At 46.6% G+C, this 14,542-nt stretch overlaps 1 protein-coding gene across 1 annotated transcript in view; it reads right to left on the reverse strand.

Moving 5' to 3' along the window:
* Positions 1–14,542, reverse strand: part of LOC126094767 (lipase 3-like) — a 157,530-nt gene that overhangs the window by 83,708 nt on the left and 59,280 nt on the right. The gene's annotated exons all lie outside the window — the stretch shown is intronic.

The raw sequence follows: 14,542 nt of genomic DNA on the forward strand, positions 1-14,542 counted from the left end.
TTAGCTGCAAATGCATATGCGACTTTGGTAAAGGGCAGATTGTTGCGGTCTAGTACCTGGGAGATCGCGAAGATGGTTGACTGTTTGTGTGCTACTGTCACGAACATCTGTGGAAAGTGGTTGAAGTACTGTGAAACCGCTAGCAGCCGACAGGGTGTTGGACGCGCACACCTCCTAACGGAAAATGGATGTCGAGGAATCAGTGGCGATCTGTGGGAGATATGGCGACTGAGTACAATGGTGGTGCAGAGACAAGTGTCGCGCAGCACACCATTCAGTGCACATTGTTGAACTATGATTTCACATCCGACGACTCTTTCACGTCCCCAAGACGACTCCACGATGTCATTAGTTGCTATTACGTTGGTTGCGTCATCGATCTGGGTCGTGCATGAACGGAAATGTCTGGATATTGTATTACTCAGGCGAACGGCTGTTTCGAAACGTGCACCGCGCCACAGACGTAGGCCGGTGGGGGCAGTATTTGACCGTGTAAGACATTCACCTGGGCTTCAGTGGGACCTGTGACAGTAATAGAAGGCACCTTGACAGTTGTGGACTGCGTCAACACTACGCGTAACACTTGCATCCCTTTCAGGTGTGATGTCTTTCCCGACAGCGACGGCATCAACCACATTGATGACCGTTTCACAAGGCCGGAATCGTACTACAGGTGTTTGAAGACCACGATAGTGGACTCACTTTCGTATCTTGGCCACCAAATTCGCCTGATCTCTCCGCAATGGAGTGTACCTGGGACGCTAGAGGTGCCAGCACCGCGCTTACAAGACACCAGGCCGTCATGTACGGTAATTACGTGCCCTGTGGATGGACATCAGGTGCCACGCACTTCCGAAAATTTACGAAGTACTTGTCGAATACATACCACGCAGAACATCTACTACAGTGTGCTCGTGAGGTGAAGCAACACATTGTTAAGCAAGTGGGCATAATGTTTTGGCTCATGAGTTTATACAGGTTTAACGTAGTTCAACCAGTTGTACAATACGTTACCGATGTCCAGCTTTACATTATAGATCTACAGGTGTGTGCGTGTGTGTGTGTGTGTGTGTGTGTGTGTGTGTGTGTGTGTGTGTGTGTGTGTGTGTTTTGTACTCTAGCTCGTCACAGGAATTCCTCTTTTGTGTATACCCGTCAATGACTCAACGCTTTTGATATTCGATGAATGGTCTCCAATTCTAAAGAATACTGCGTAAGTTCCATGTGATGTTACAAACTTTCAGGGATCATGGACAGGGATATATGTATCAATGTGTGGTAATGGTCACCAGTCTGGAAACGATAGAGTTCAAAGTTATAAGCGAAAATTGTTCTGATGCCTTTGACAGTGTAATACGTGTACCAGTTCTGTCACTGCTAAGATTGTAGGTAGGCAGCTTTCAGAGGACCAAAACAAGAAAAAAATGTATAATAAGCATGTGCTCTAAAATGCATACCTTAAGAGCTAAGAGCAGTTGTTCATCTTTCCTTCTGTGAAAGACATCCCTCCTATGAACAATGTGCTGGTGTAACCTGTCGACAGTAGGCGCTGGATCGAGCGCGTCTATCGCGAGAGAGACCAGAGATACACCGAGAAGCAACACGCCACCGGCACCCTCTCGACAACATGTATTCAGACCGCCGCCGCTGACCGGAGAGCCTGAGGCACTAACTCACACTACAGTTGGCGTCTGTCAGTTCATATCGCAGGTTACGACTGTACATAACGACCAGATTAGTGTAATAGCAAGGTTACCGATACTGTCTGCAAGATGACTTTTACTGATGGACTCTGTCAAAGTTAAGTAGCAGCGTCAAGTAAATAAAAAACCGTATTAATCCACCTGTGCAATTGCGTTGTAGAAAAAGGTTATCGGCCACCCATAACAACATTCTTTCCCTTGTTTCCTTGCGGTACAAGACTCAAGACTCCACGGTGTCGACTAGGATCGGATAATTCAGTGGCGATCGAAGGTAATCAACTTGGCCGAAGGTTTTTCTTGCGTCTTTTGTGTTCCAGATTGCAGGGGTGATCGTTTTCAAGTTTTTCTAATTGCTAATTTGTTGTTGTGTTCTTGCATGTATTTCTGGAGGAGAGCCGCAGAACTAGTCAAATTTCTCTTTTCAGATACTTTGCTTCCTTTTTGATATACCGTAGTTGTGTAAACCATGGTTACCCCGTCCCCTCCACCCCCTGCCTCCGCGCCTCAGTCGCAGACGGCCAATTTGATGGATCTAACACAAGTTTTTCAGTTGCAGAACCAAGTCGCTCTCTGACGACAGTAAAACTACTACTGGCTGCACCAGCTGCGTCGCCCGCACAACCACAATCGACCAACCAATCAGCCCAACAGACGAATAGATCGAATACCTGACTCAGTTCCAAGCACACTGTCAAGTTCATCATGTTCAATGTTCTGTAAAGTTACAATACATCCATTCGACTACAGGGTCCCCAGTGTTCAAGTTTCCCTACTGCGTCTCCCTAAGAACTAGCTCAAATAGCTCTGAGCGCTATGGGACTTAACATCTGAGGTCATCAGTCCCCTAGAACGTAGGCTAGTTAGGTTTAAGTAGTTCTAAGGATATCATACACATCCATGCCCGAGGCAGGATTGGAACCTGCAACAGCAGCGGTCGCGCGGTTTCAGACTGAAGCGCCTAGAACCGCTCGGTCACGCCGGCCGGCGAGAACTAGCCTATGACCAGGTAATCGCTGCATTAACTGTATACTATGACAACCAAATCCACGTTGCTGCAGCTAGATATCAGTTCTTTCGATTGCAGAAAAAGCCGATACAGACGTACCGCCAGTGGTACACAGAATTAACGGGCATGCTAGGAAGTGTAAATTTAAGTGTAGTTGTGGCAACTTTTACAGTGATTTAATGGTAAGGGATGCAATAACATTCAATGTGCCAGATAGCAGAATACAGGAACAGCTCTTAAAGTACTTTGATCCATTACTTCCCCAAGTATTGCAAATCTTGGAGCAATATGATTCGGTTTCCATAGCGGCCGGTAAGTTTGACCAGGCCCAGATTTTTCGGTTTGAGTCGTTCCTTGGTCGCGACGGACCCAAACAATCACAACGACGAGCGTGTACACAGTTGCGTACACAGCCACACAGACACGTAAATAGGCCTGCAAATTTAGTGAAGTCATGCCCTAGATGGTTTGCTCGCCACAGAAGACAGGATTGCCCATCAGGTAACGCAGCGTGTTACACCTGTGGAAAAAAGGCCATGTCCAAGCAATTTGTTTGCGACAGCAGAAAGCCGCCAATTTTCCACGCTCGGAGAAAAAGCGGGCTCGTGCACATGCAGTGAACGCTGTGTTTTCAAAAGCTACAACAGGTTCTGACAAAAGTAAGATTAAGGTTGTGCCTCGTTCTCGCCCTAACGCTCTGTAACGACGTTCTAACAAACTATTAGTCTCTTACGAATTGCTGGCTGTCGTGTGAACTTTGTTACACAGGTGCCTTAGTAGCTTTGCTCAATCGTGCCACGTACGAACGGTTCGGCTCACCACTCCTTCCTAAATCTATCAAGAACCTCACTGCTTACAACGGACAGGAAATTCCAGTGCTTGGACAGTTTAGTTTGCTGCCACTTACAAATCTCACACTAGAGCAGTGAATTTTACTGTGTTGAAATTAAGAGATATTACGAACATACTCGCATTAGATGCCTTTGATTTGGTTGCGCTTAGCATCCGGGACATTGTACTTTCAGTGACTGTTTTTTCTCCAAAAGACAGTGTCTTAAGCTTGCTTAAAGAATTTTCTGAAGTATTTTCAGAAGGAATTTTGTAGCTTATGTTACGTTGAAAGACAATGAACAGTCTTTTTCCGGGGCCGACCCGTTCCAATTGCTTTAAGAGACAAAGTAGCCGGTGAAGTGAAAGATTGCACGATCATGGTATAATTACTCCCATTCGAACTAGTCAATGAGAAGTCCTCTAGTTTTGTTACCTAAGCCTTCTGGTCGCATTCGCATTTGTGTCGACTTTAAGTCTACAGTCAACCCACAGACAGTAGTTGACACATAACCGTTAGCTGGCCCTGAGGGCCTCATGTACCGGCTTGCTGCAGGACATTACTTTTTTAAAATAGATTTTCGTGATGCCTACTTGCAGATACCATTGGATGAAGTATCAGAGAAAACGTTTGTTGTAAATACAAACTTGGGACTCTTCAAGTATATGCGTTTGCCCTTCGGCGGTGCTTATGCACCCAGCATTTTTCGACGTTACTTGGAACAGCTGATTGCAAAAGAGCCATTTTGTTCAAATTATCTTGACGATATTGTCTCAAAGCGTATACCAGAGGAAAGCACTGCCAATTTGTGTACTCTCTATCGAGTTTCGTCTCGGAAAGTGTGACTTTTTTCAAACTGAACTAGAGTACTTAGGTTATGAGATAAACAGTCAGGGTATGCACCCCCTCCAGTCTCATTTGCTTGCAATCCGTGACCTGCCTGTTCCTCGGCAAGATGACATACTACTTTCGATTCATACCGAATGCCCCTCAGATCGCGACTCCATAGCATCGCTTGCGTCGAAAAAATGTACGTTTTGTGTGGAATAAAGACTGTGACGACACATTTCAGAAATTCAAGAATGCCTTGCTTAGTAGTTTTGCAAGTCAACGCTTCTTCCTACCGAATCGAAGCTGCGCTTTCGCACAGAACTGGTGCACGAGATGAACCTATTGCTTTTACCTCGAAGTTCTTAACATATTCCAGATGGCGATTATGAGCTCACCTCACAGGTTACGACAGTACATAGCGACCAGATTAGTGTAATAGCAAGGTTAGCGCAATTGTCTGCAGGAGAGCTATTACTGATGAGCTTGTAGCAAGAAGACGGACTCTGTTCAAGGTAAGTAGCAGGTTTTTGTAAATAAAGAACCGTATTGACCCACGTGTGCGTTTGTGTTGAAGAAAGAGGATAACAACATCCTCTCCATTGCTTCCTTACGGTACAAGACTCTATAAAGAAGTGCCCATAGCTCTTATCGTATGCGGTTTGGAGCCCATGTTTATTAGGCATTTATTTTCTTTTTTCGTCTATACTACTGTTAAGTAACAAGTGAGTGGAAGGACTAGGTCAAGGTCTGTGTGATACTTTTCTTCGAAACACATTACACAGTGGCCGCGCGGTTTGAGGCGCCATGTCACGAATTGTGCGGCCCCTCCCGTCGCAGGTTCGTGTCCTCCATCGGGCGTGCGTACATGTGTGTGTGTGTGTGTGTGTGTGTGTGTGTGTGTGTGTGTTGTTCTTAGCATAAGTTAGTTTAAGTAGTATGTAAGTCTAGGGATCGATGACCTCAGCAGTCCGGTCCCTTAGGAATTCACACACATTTGAACTATTCAACCGTCAAAAGAAAACAACAGTATTCGACTCTTCAAATTTCTCAACGGTTATAAAATTCTTCTACATTAAATGCTATTAGCTAGAGAAGGCCGAAATGCACGCGTTTAACTCAAGCGGCTGGCGTGAGGTCTGAAACAGGATACGGAATGAATGCTATAAAGAAAAGTACGTAGCTGCTGGAATACTTAACTTTAATCCATCATTTGTATACAGCGTTCTTGATGATAGAAGTGAGACTCTCTCTAGAAATGGTTAATGGCACCTTGCTAGGTCGTAGCCATGGACTTAGCTGAATGCTATTCTAACTGTCTCTCGGCAAATGAGAGAAAGGCTTCGTCAGTGTAGTCACTAGCAAAGTCGTCGTACAACTGGGACGAGTCCTAGTACGTCTCTCTAGACCTGCCGTGTGGTGGCGCTCGGTCTGCAATTACTGACAGTGGCGACACGCGGGTCCGACATGTACTAATGGACCGCGGCCGATTTAAAGCTACCACCTAGCAAGTGTGGTGTCTGGCGGTGACACCGCATTAAAGACACGATAGTGAAATAGAATTCATAAATCGCTATTAGCAATGCGCGACAAAATACTGCTGTGACATGAACCACATTGTAAAAAAAAATCTTTTTACGTAGAAAACAATTCACATTCATGAATACAGTTGATGAAATGTATATTAAAGTTGTCCCCAAAACTGAGCTCTGATTAACTAAACAACCTACGAGACTGGATAGAGCCAACGTAGTGAAACTCAAAATGGCTGTAGGGGTCACCTACTTCCGCGGTGGAAACCCCTATTCTTTCGGCAGGATGCAGACCGACGACCTGTGTGTGCGTCGTTAGACGCAGTAAAACAGCATTCAACATTATTCCACTTGTTACTGGGCGCACAAGTCGTTACCGCGTCTTCTGCGGCGGCTGCTGGCGAGTGAATCTGGAGAGGAGTCTGCCGAATCGAACAGCGGACTCGCGGCTGCTGAGGACGCTGCATCGGCTCAGAGCAGAAGACGATCACACCTTGGTGCGGTGGTTTGCCGCCCGCTGTGGAGGTAGGCGCGTCCTATTCGTAGCGCTGCTTGTAGGTGACGCTGAACGCGACGTGTGCGCTTGTTTCACACGCCGTTTCGGGGAGTACTGAATCCCTCCCAGACCGCTGCCCATTTTGTTCCATCAGGTGGACCGCATGTCAACTGCTGTAATGTCGTGCTTGATGTTTAACCTGGCCCGGCGGTACGGTGGGCCGTCTTACTCATGCAATGCCGCAATTTTAGGGCAGCTTCTGCCCTGGAGCTGTGTACGCTTCAGTCCTTGAACTCTGGAGTTCATTATTCGCAGCTACTAATGGCTGATCTTCTCGTGAGGCAGTAAGAATAAGATCAACAATAAAACAACCTCACACACAAAATGTCACCATACAATGACCACAAAATCGAATCTGTATGACATGGACGTCATCAATGCTATTGGTAGTGCTCTAGGCTAGTGGGGCTGGAGTATTAATGTCGTGGAGGAGAAGCTCCGCGCCACGACGTCGTTCGTAATGACCGAATCGATTCCGCCCTTCACGATTTGTCAGCATGTGGCGAAACAAGCGCTGTATCGAAACTTCCTGGCAGGTTAAAACTGTGTGCCCCACCGAGACTCGAAATCGGGACCTTTGCCTTTCGCGGGAAGATGCTCTACCATCTTTTTTTTTTAGACGCTACCCTTTTTTTGTTTCTAAAAAAAATAAAATACAAATAAAAACGCGGTTCCTCCGCTTTATGGTCCAACAATGCGACCACTTTTTTTTGGGAACAGGAAGGCAGGGTAAACAAACAATCTTTATTCGTGCAATTGTGCTGTCCTAGGTATAAGAAAAGTATCGAGACAGCAAAAACACTTTGGAAACCATGAAATGAACGCTAAGGCCGCCCTCTTTTTTTTTCTTTTTTTTGTAACAGGAATAAAGTAAATGACAATCCTAGTCACGGGCGGGAGTGAAAATGAACTTATCATCTGCATCACAATCCCTGCAGCACGCGGTGTTGCATCATAAACCTGGCAGAAAGCCATATAATCTTGACCATTTCTGCCAGTGTGGGCGGTATTTATTTCTCCTGCGTCGACCATTCGAAGGACCATTATCTGAGGCGGTTTCGGTGTTTACTATCGTTGTGTGTGGTTTTTTTTCCGCGTTTTGGGACACCCCAGCTGTCGGGTGGATTGTGAAAAACACTTCCTAAAAAATTGGAAAAGTAAGTCCTGTATTTCGTATGACGCCGTATGAGCTCGTGTTGTTCTTGTAAATACATCCAATAATCCATCACGGACTTAATATCGTACGAATACAAATATTTCGTCGCATGTCCAGCGATCCAATTGACCGCACACGTCTTTTGTTTGGGAAAAAAGGTCTTGTCCGGTAGAAAAAATACATCCGATGTGATTTCTGTGTAGTTAGTGCGCCGAAGGAAGGCCAGTATTCGACGCCTCAGCATCCAGACGTCCCTCGCTGCGCCACACACTAAACCATGTTCTTCCGTTGCTAACAGTCCACAGTTTGTGCAAAGAGGAGAATCGACCATATGAATAGTATGTCATCGACTCCTGGTCACAAGTTTACGGTTTATAAGAATGTACCACATCGATCTCGCTGCTGTTGACAGTAATGGAGTATGCACTGCACACCAAATGTGGTTCCACGTTCTCGACGGGTATTTGAATTCCATTGTGTTGCGGCCATGGTGATCCATCAAGCATCTATAGATCTCCCGAGTCGTGGGTAGTCTCGTCGAAGGTACTTTCAGACGAACATAACTGTAATCAACAAGAAATGAGGCAATGTGTGCAAGAGAAGGCGAAATATTGCCCACCGCAATAGGGGGTTCGTACGAAGGCGGAACAAGTACTTCTATCAGAGCTGACGTTATGGTATGCTTTCTTTGTTGCCAATTTCGCATCATCTCTCGCATGTAAAGCGCCAGAGTTTTGTTTCGCACGTTTGTGAGGTTGAGTAGACCGTTCCGGAACTGTAGCGTTAACGTATCATACTTGATCTTAAATAACATCCCAGTACTAACATAGTAACCAAAGGCAGCCATGAGACGGTCTGCGATACCCTTCGGTATTGGTAGGATCTGACGCTATGCGAACGTTGGTGTATGCCACACGTTGGATCATGTCAAAGGCTCTCAGTGAGTTGTTGCGTATCGTCAGACGAACATTCTGCAGAAGCCGCCGAGAATTCGCCGCCGCTGACCGCCGTAGTGAACGGGTAAATGTAATCCCCAGACATCTCAGCGATTCCACCGTCTGAAACGGTCCCGGTACGTCTTCCAGACCCCGTCCAATGTGCATAATTTTGGATTTCGTCATGTTAACGACACTGCCTGCCGCCGTCCCGTAAGAGTGTAGATGTTCAACAGCCTGACGCACTTCATGTCCTGATCTGACAAGAAGGATCAGGTCGTCCGCATATGCGCGACAAACGAAAGAGTTCTCATTAAGCGCTATCCCAGTAAGTGAGCGCCTCATAACACACATCAGCGGCTCAAGCGCTATCGCAAACAGCATCATGGAGAGTGGGCACCCTTGTCGGACTGAGCTGTTAATAGGAATCGAGCCCGCTTCCCGACCGTTTACAATCACCTTCGATGTAGCCCCCTCGTATTAGCCTCATAACGATGGAGATGAAAACAGGTGGAATCGCCATTCGGCTCATGACTGACGCCAAGAAGTCATGGTTTATCCTGTCGAACGCACGATCGAAGTGCACAGATATCATCGCTGCTCGCATTTTACACGTTTCCGCTAGGGCGGTAACGTCACGGTATTCACTTCATGCCGAGGAGATGTTGCTTCGCACCCCTAGGCAAGCCTGATCAGGGGATATTGTCCTGGATATCGCCAGCTTGAGACGAGACGCTAGTAGTCGTGCAAATATTTTATAGTCGGTGTTTAGCGTAGTGAGAGGCCGATATTGATTAACACTGCGACTCCCCGCCATCTTCGGGATGGGAAGAAGAAAGCCCGTCACAAAATCCGACGGTAGGCGCATGTCCGGGCGCATCGCCTCATTGTACATCGACACCAACTGTGGCATCATCATGTCCACGAATTCTCGATAAAACTCTAGCGTAATCCCATCTGGCCCTGGTGATTTATGGGCCGCTCCTTTTGTGAGTGCCACTTTTATATCGTCTTCTGTGAGTGGCTCCATAAGCGCTGCCTTATCCGTCTCTGTCAGTATCGTTTGCATATGTTGCAGTATCTCTTCCCCCACCAGACGGTCCGTCGGTGTACCGGCATAGAGGCGGCGGAAATGCTCTAAAAATTCATTTGCAATGTCCTGTTGTGTTGTCAGTTGACGGCCATCTAAACCGTGGAGCACTGTTACCAATGCCCGGCGGTAACGTTTATGTTCCCGCGACACATGGTGCATCGAGGTACGTTCCCCAGTAATGGTGTCGAGACATTTTGCCCGTATTGGGATGCCATCCAGTCGTCGTCGCGTGATCGATAGGATTTGTGCCTTGACACGATGAACTTCCGCATGATGTTTTGCCGACGGCACCTGAAAGGACAGCTCACGAAGCATTGTGTAATAATAATCAAGAGTGTCTCTTTGCCATCTCGTCTTATCGCCACCATACTGTATGGGAGCTCTTCTTATTGCCGGCTTCGTACACTCGAGCCACCATTGAAGCACGGAGGTATATGTTGGTAGACGGCGTTGACATGTGGCCCATGCCTCTTCGACTCTCTGACGACATTCGGGGTCCGCCAAAAGTGACGAATTGAGCTTCCATGTCCCGCGGCTTCTCCACACACTTTGCCTAGGGAGTGATATGGTACAAATGTAAGCCAGATGATCAGTAAATGCCGCAGGCCATCGTTCCGCGTCCTGTAGGCCAACCGAAACATATATGTGATCGAGTCTGCTCGCCGAGTGACTGGTATAAAAAGTATATCCCTCACAGTTCCTATGAATCATGTCCCAGGTGTCGCGTAACTCCAGATCCCGGTAGAGCACATGCAATTCACGACAGGTATTGTAATGTGGAGTCTGGTCTTTTTGGGCTAAAACACAATTGAAGTCACCACCTATAATGAAATGATCGAATCTGCCGGTAAATAAGGACACAATCTCTTCCGAATAATATCTTGCACGCGCCCGTCTGTTGTCTGTGCCGGAAGGGGCATAAACATTGAGAATGCGAATTCCATTAACAGTTATCGCCAGTCCTCGTGCCGAAGGTAGATAAGCCAGGTCTCGAAACGGAATCCCGTCCCGGACCAATATCGCCGTTCCACTGTCGTTGTTCGAGTGCGGCGAGGTGTAGGAAATGTATCCATGGACTTCCTGGAACTCAGGAATGTAAATTTCCTGCACCATCAGTATATCCACATCCGACGCGTATATCATGTCCCTAAACAACTGCTGTTTCACGGGCGATCTAATGGTATTTACACTCACTGTCCCTATTCTGTATGCCTGGGGTCGAGTAGCCGTCATCTCCACATGATGTTAAAATGAAAAAGTTTCACCGTATCGATAGTCCCTTTGCACATCCGCAGAGGGTCGCCCGACGGACGTGTCCCTGTGACATTAGGTTTCTTGAGATGCGGACGGATGCGAGTCCCCACCAGTAGAATGGTCCGCATCGGTGATTTCGTCGTCCTGCTCATACCAGCTGATATTATTGGGGTGCTCCAAATTTTCCTGTGCGGCATTGATGTGTGACATCTGCTGTTCTTTCGCAGCTTGAGACTCCACCGCAGAAGGGGTAGCAGGCCCCTGAGCGGATGCGTCTTCTGAGCGACATGACATCTTTTCACTGTCCGAATTCATATGGTCTGCGACATCCGAAGCTTGTGGTTCCAAGTCAGACAGGTCCATAGTGTTAGACACATCTGGGCTCCCAAAAAGAGAAGGGAGCGTCTCCGCAGAGTTTAGTCGGCGCTTCTAGCGGCGCTTTGGCGAGCGTTGTTTGCGGGCCCTAACCACGGCTTCTGGTGTTGGCGAATCTTGCATCACCTGCGCTCTCGCCGCCACCACAACGCCCTGGGGCCGTTCCACTTCAGCTTCCATGCCTGTTGTAATGCTGTCATCCTCTTTCTGCACCACCTGTAATGTCTGGGATTGGAGGTTGGTCGGAGCCATTCCTTCTTCAGTAGGGTCCGAAGGCGCCTCAATCAACTGCGGCGTCGGTTCGATAGTGTGCTCCGATCTCGGCGTCACCTCCCCGCGAAGCGCCGCCACGTAAGTCATCGGCAGTGACGTTGGTGTAGTCGGATCCTGGAGGTGTCCGCTGGGGAGTTGCACGAGTCTCCTCTGCTTACACGCAGATCGAAGATGACGTTCACCACCACACCCGGAGCATGTCCGGGGCTGTCCATCATAGATGACAATAGCTCGACAGCCGCCAATGTTGATGTACGATGGTACATGTTTCGTCAGCGCAATTCGCACCTGTCGGACACCATTGAGCACTGGATACGTGATAAAACTTGCCCAACGTTCAGCCATATGACTGATAACTCTGCCATATGGCTGGAGCGATTCAGTGACCAAGGATTATGGTACCTCGAAAGGCAGCTCGAAGACTCGAATCGTACGCACGCCCAGGCCCGAATGAGCGACTAAAACTTCGCCAATATGACCATCGGAGTGTCGGAACTGAAATCCTCGTTTGGCGGCTTCAATGATCCTATCGCATGCTGCGTCGTCAATCATCTTTACGTAAAGAGTGCTGCTCACGATTGATAAATGAATTCCAATAATCTCCGTGTAATTAAGTTGCACTTCGTCCCTCAAGAAACGTTCGATTTCGAAAGCCTTCGGTCGTGCATACTCGTTACAGAACGTGAACTGTATCGTGGTTTTTCGGAAATTGTGTGCCATTGCGTTCGATTCAAACAATAACACATGCGATTGACGACGGTGTAAACACCGCTTCTTCCGCGAACGTTCGCAGCCGGGACGTAAACAAGTCCGAGCTGCTCCGCGGCTAAAGGCGGACTGTCCTATTCGTAGCCCTGCTTGTAGGTGACGCTGAACGCGACGTGTGCGTTTGTTTCACACGCCGTTTCGGGGAGTACTGAATCCCTCCCAGACCGCTGCCCATTTTGTTCCATCAGGTGGACCGCATGTCAACTGCTGTAATGTCGTGCTTGATGTTTAACCTGGCCCGGCGGTACGGTGGGCCGTCTTACTCATGCAATGCCGCAATTTTAGGGCAGCTTCTGCCCTGGAGCTGTGTACGCTTCAGTCCTTGAACTCTGGAGTTCATTATTCGCAGCTACTAATGGCTGATCTTCTCGTGAGGCAGTAAGAATAAGATCAACAATAAAACAACCTCACACACAAAATGTCACCATACAATGACCACAAAATCGAATCTGTATGACATGGACGTCATCAGTGCTATTGATAGTGCTCTAGGCTAGTGGGGCTGGAGTATTAATGTCGTGGAGGAGAAGCTCCGCGCCATGACGTCGTTCGTAATGACCGAATCGATTCCGCCCTTCACGATTTGTCAGCATGTGGCGAAACAAGCGCTGTATCGAAACTTCCTGGCAGGTTAAAACTGTGTGCCCCACCGAGACTCGAACTCGGGACCTTTGCCTTTCGCGGGCAAGTGCTCTACCATCTGAGCTACCGAAGCACGACTCACGTCGGGCACACAGTTTTAATCTGCCAGGAAGTTTCATATCAGCGCACACTCCGCTGCAGAGTGAAAATCTCATTATGTAAGCGCTGTATCATTTGAGAGATACAGAGGCGATCGAGTGTGCCGGGACTTAACCCCAGTTCTCTGCTACTAACGCCACGTCATCATAACGCGATTGTGCGTAGCATAGAAGTACTGCGTTATAACTTAAGAATGAAATTAAAAATTACAGAAGCTTTTCCAAACTTTGTCAATATATGCTTCAGTATATTAATGTTTAAACTGATAGATCTAAGAGTGATCAGATGAAGAAAAAAAGTGGCGCTAAATAACAAAGCAAGAATGCCAAAAATTGGTCAGAATGTGAATATGTCAAAATCAACTGTTAAAAGTTTCAACTTCTTCATAACAGTATCTTGATCAAAATCAGATTTTTTAAGAAAAATTGAAGGCTGAAATATTAGACTTAGAAATATGAAAGTTTTTATGAAGCTTCAGTTTGATATAAAAACAGTATCTGACCCCATTAAGCTATCTCTGATAGTTTTCGAGTAATTTACTGAAATCTACATTTGAATTAAAAACGTCCTTACTTGTAGAAGATTATGAAGCCCATTAAATAATAGAGATATAACAAGTTCCAAGACTTTGATGCAAATACCAATCAATACAAGGGCTCTTACGGATGTAGTTCAGAGGTTATGTTCCACTGTAGGCTCCGTTCTAAAAATTCTAGACGGGAAAGTTTGTAGGTGGGCGAGCTAAAATTTTTCCTGTGATTGAAGCCTCAGTGATACAAAAATTGCGAAGATTCTAATTTGGTTCATAACCGATTATTACATAATACACGTACGAGAATGCGTCCATTTAGATACTGCTATTTGGGCATAGAGCGAATGACTGCAGGTGTTCCCTTTGGCCGTCCGTTGCGCCCATACATGACCTGAGAAACAGTGACTACACTTCGCACCCAGCTACCATACCGTCCGCGTCAGTCAAACGCCGGCTTACTCGCTGGTTTAGGTGACGTCAGAACCTGACCGCTACAAAACTCATGTTTTTGGCACAAATAGGAAGTGAACCCGCGAGGACTGCGCAACGTCCTGGGTAGCTTAGATTTCGCTGAAGAAACTTTGTGTGCCGCCCATAATATTAATAAAACTGCGTGGCAAGTGGTGAGATTATTTTCCACTTTCGTGTCAAGAAATTAACTTACATTACTCTAAGTCAGAGCGAAAGGCCATTTATTGGGAACTCGCTGTAGAGGTCGCTACTGAACTGCTCATAGTGCTCCTTATGGTATACACATTATTATTATTACTATTATTATTACTATTATTATTTCTTTACTTTCTCAGACGTTAAGTCTGGTTATTATTATTATTGTTGTTACTATTATTATAAGGAATATTACTGTGGTGTGCGTGTGAAATTTTCTTAAGTATAATTGAATCAGTTAGAACTCAAAACTTTTATTTTTAATTACAGCTCCTGATCCCGCTGAGTAAATAGA

Source organism: Schistocerca cancellata, chromosome 8 (genome assembly GCF_023864275.1).
Source record: "Schistocerca cancellata isolate TAMUIC-IGC-003103 chromosome 8, iqSchCanc2.1, whole genome shotgun sequence".
In the NCBI taxonomy this organism is placed as follows: domain Eukaryota; kingdom Metazoa; phylum Arthropoda; class Insecta; order Orthoptera; family Acrididae; genus Schistocerca; species Schistocerca cancellata.